Source organism: Coptis chinensis, chromosome 2 (assembly GCF_015680905.1).
Source record: "Coptis chinensis isolate HL-2020 chromosome 2, ASM1568090v1, whole genome shotgun sequence".
Taxonomy (NCBI): Eukaryota; Viridiplantae; Streptophyta; class Magnoliopsida; order Ranunculales; family Ranunculaceae; genus Coptis; species Coptis chinensis.
This window is the reverse complement of record NC_141457.1, coordinates 99730773-99734863: the sequence shown is the minus strand read 5'-3', so window position 1 is coordinate 99734863 and position 4091 is coordinate 99730773. Positions and strand designations below refer to the sequence as shown.

General features: G+C 36.7%; 2 pseudogenes; both read left to right on the top strand.

Annotated features, from left to right (window-relative positions):
- Window positions 1–653: 653 nt before the first annotated feature.
- On the top strand, window positions 654–3578 carry LOC147519569 (putative monogalactosyldiacylglycerol synthase 3, chloroplastic; annotated as a pseudogene).
- Window positions 1206–2420, top strand: LOC147519570 (chloroplast envelope quinone oxidoreductase homolog; annotated as a pseudogene).
- Window positions 3579–4091: the final 513 nt, after the last annotated feature.

Genomic DNA, 4091 nt, shown 5'->3' with positions numbered 1-4091 from the left:
GGATATAATTGTCTTATACCACGGTACTACCAATATCGACTAATTTCGATTTTTGATATTAATATACCCTACTGTTTCTAAGAAAAGGTGGCAAATGTTTTACAAAAAATAGCCCTACCGCGGATAAAGTAGTCATCGTGCAATAGTAGCCACTTTTCTCTTAAGAAATTATTATCGAAAAAAAAAAAAAAAACTTTAGGAATTTGAGATTGGGCAACCTTTGCTAAGAATTTCTTGGCCTTGAATCGATAAGGACCAACAAAGTTCTCTAAATTTGTTTGAGATCATCTCCCTCTCTTCCTTAATCTACTTGCATCGCTATGGGTTGCAGCCATCCTTAATCATCTTGGATCGAGACTTTCGAGGTTCGAGGTAATTAGTAATTTTATGTTCAATATCAAATCCCATTCAATTTATTGGGGTTTTGTTCTCGATATTTTTTTCTCAAGGTTTTGTTCTCTGAAATTAAAATCATTCAAAGGCATTAGGGTTGATCCGTTGTTCGTTTGGGTTTGAATTTTTTGATTTTGCTCTTTTTAATCCCTAAAAAGATCATTCTTTTCTAATTTTTTAATTCCCGTTTTGTTTTGTTCTTTCAAGCTCCGTGTCAGTTTTATAATTCTTGTTTTGTTTTGCTTGCATGCAGATGATTTTGTGAAAGATGTATGGAAAGAGTACACTGGCTAGCCATTGAATGACATGGAGAGCCAATACAAGTTCATGGTGAAACATGTTCAGCTTTGGAAGGTTGCATTTCATAGCACTTCACCTCGTTGGATTCATTGTGCCTATCTTGCTGCACTAGCTGCCTTTTACGCTAAGTATGTCCTCTTCTCATTGATGCAAAATTCTACAACTTCATATTGTCTTTAAATGGATTGACATGAAAGACAGTTAAGTTTCGATTTCGGGTAATTATATGACAATTTCTCCTCTTTGCCACGTAATTCTGCTGGTGGTATGAGCATATGAAGTTTGGTGTATAACTATGTGATCAGTGCAGAATGTGTATTCACCCCTCCCCGAGGTATTAGTGAATAATTGTAGTCTTTGACTTTGGTCTTGGCTGTTCATGGAGTCTTCCTGAATAAGTGCGATCCTGGTCAAAGTATGATAAAAGTTTAGGCGATAAGAGTTTAAGCTGGCAATATAAGACTTGAGACAATACACAATATTATCAGAGTTTGTTTTACTTTCCTCTAAAAATGTTGGTACAACAGATAATTGATATTTTGACATTTCAAGATTGTAGGGTATAACCAACAAGTATTAACCTTTTTTTTACACTTTTACTTACCTTAGTTTGATTTGTGTCAGGGTCTCTTCTCTTGTATATTCAAATTTATGGCTATAGTTTGATTTATTGGATCTCTTTCTTAAAAGATTTCTCTTTTTGTTTGGGTATATACGGTATCCCTCTTCAAGTTCTGAACTGGAACATACCAATGACTTTGAGTTGTATTAGAATAAAGCTTTCTCATTAAGTTTTGACCTGTCACTCATAGCTTGTCCATTAAAATCATTTTACTTACCTTACTATGTTATGCATCAGATACTTTCTCCTGTAGAAGCAAATTTTATGGCATTGTTTTGATTGATTGAATCTCTTTGTTAAATGGTTTGTCTTTTGATTTGATATAGTTCCACTTCAGAATCTGAACTGAAATGTTCTGTAAAATTATCACGCAACGGGGTAATTGAGACATACTATATTTGAAGATGATTTGAGTTGTATCAAATTAAATCTTCAGTAATAAGTTTTATCCTGCCACACTTGTTTGTTTTAAATTTGGATGACAGAGTGGAGGTGGGCTGGCGGAATTCGCTGTAGCCCAGGGAAGCTTGGCAGTTAAGAGGCCTCCAGAAGTATCAGCAGCTGAAGGTGCTGGATTACCTGTTGCTGGTCTAACAGCACTCCAGGCTCTCACTAAATCTGCTGGTATCAAGCTTGATGGGAGTGGCAAAACAGCAAACATTCTTATTACCGCTGCCTCAGGTGGAGTGGGTCATTATGCTGTCCAGTTGGCAAAACTTGGAAATACGCATGTTACAGCTACTTGTGGGGCAAGGAATATCGATTTAGTCAAGAGTTTAGGGGCAGATGAGATTCTTGACTATAAGACTCCTGATGGAGTTGCTCTGAAAAGTCCTTCTGGTAGGAAGTATGATGCAGTGATACACTGTGCGACTGGGATCCCTTGGTCAACTTTTGAGCCAAATTTGAGTGAGCGTGGCAAGGTGATAGATATCACTCCTGGTCCTAGTTCTATTATGACCTGTGCGTTAAAGAAATTAACCTTCTCTAAGAAGCAGATAGTGCCACAGTGCCACTGCTTTTGATCCCCAAGGGCGAGAACCTTGAATATCTTGTTGGGTACCAGTTCACTCAACCATCTGAACTGTAAAGGTTCTGCCTCACACTTTGATTATTGACCTTGCTTTAGTTGTTAGAAAGACTGCAGAAGTTTAACGTCAATCTATTTGAATCTTAATTGTGTTTTCAAGTATGCTCTTTTCTCATTTTTAACATTTTGTTATTGTGCAACTGAAGAGAGTTGGAGGCCGGTCTGATGGAGTACAAGCCAGACATTATCATTAGTGTTCATCCTCTCATGCAACATATTCCTTTGTGGGTGCTCAAGTGGCAGGGCCTTCAGAAGAAACCAGTCTTTGTTACAGTCATTACAGACCTTAATACCTGCCACCGCACATGGTTGGTTATATTAATTTCAAGTTTCATTTTTCGTTGTCCCCTTTATTTTTTGCTGGTGGAGTCGGTCAATAAAGAAACATTTCTATCCAGGTTCAACACTGGTGTGATGAGATGTTATTGCCCCTCAGAGGAGGTAGCCAAGAGGGCTTTATTAGATGGCCTAGAGTCTTCTCAGATTCGAGTATTTGGCTTGCCCATCAGGCCTTCTTTTTGTTGCGCAATAATCTCGAAGGTTGGTTTTGACAGTAATGTATTAGTATATAACCTGTTTCTTATAACTAACAACAACAATGTACTCCAACCCAATTTTATCGAAACGAGGATCGGTTAAAGAGACGAGCTAGAGATGGATCCAAAACTTCCTGCGGTTACGCTAATGGGAGGCGGTGAAGGGATGGGTCCTGATTAAAAAACTGCCAAGGCTCTAGGAGATGCACTATTCGATGAATCGATGGGGCCAATTGGCCAAGTCGTGGTTATATGTGGCGTAATAAAAGCTTATCGTCTATTACGATGCGCCTTGTACATCTTTGCAGTGGTGAAGCATTTATGACAATTAATTTCTCACTCTTATTTTTATTTTTATTTTTGTTTTTTTGAAACAGAAATGAAGATTAAAGAACTGGAGACCAACCATTTTGTCCTTGTACATGGAGGAGGCTTTGGTGCTTGGTGTTGGTACAAAACCATAACACATTTAGAGGAAGGAGGATTCAAAGTTGATGCTATAGACTTAACTGGTTCGGGGAGTTCATTAAATTGTGATACAAATAGCATTACTAGTCTTCTTGAATATGTAAAGCCACTCACTAATTTCCTCAAAAAGCTTGGAGAGGGCAAAAAGGTTCATTCCGATTTTTCTTAATTAATTCTTTAAATTATTAATATTATTGGTTTTTACTTCTCTTGTGACTCATTATATACTTTCAAGAAACCAGCTATTTAATTTGTATTTCTAGTCTTAATTCACTAGCTTAATATTTTAGATCCTCTCTTTCACATTATTATGAAAATTGAAAACTTATGATGTTATCGACAAGGCAATACATGTATTGAACTCCCCTTCTATTTAGGTTTGGACTCTGCTTTCTTTCCCTTAACTTACACATTTTATTTCCACAAGAACAAAGCTGAAATCAACTTGAAACTAGCTCTAGGAATACATGTATATACACGAAATCTTAGCATTTGTTTATTGTTGCGGTGAATGCTCAACAAGGGATGACAATTCTTGCACAAATTGAATGACCAGATTATTAGCATAATCAATTAGATTACTATTTTAATTTGTACAAGCTGGAACACGTAGATTTGAAAGGTTATTTTCTTATTGTACTTGAAATAATTTGAAATATTAGTCTACAATGGTATTTCATGC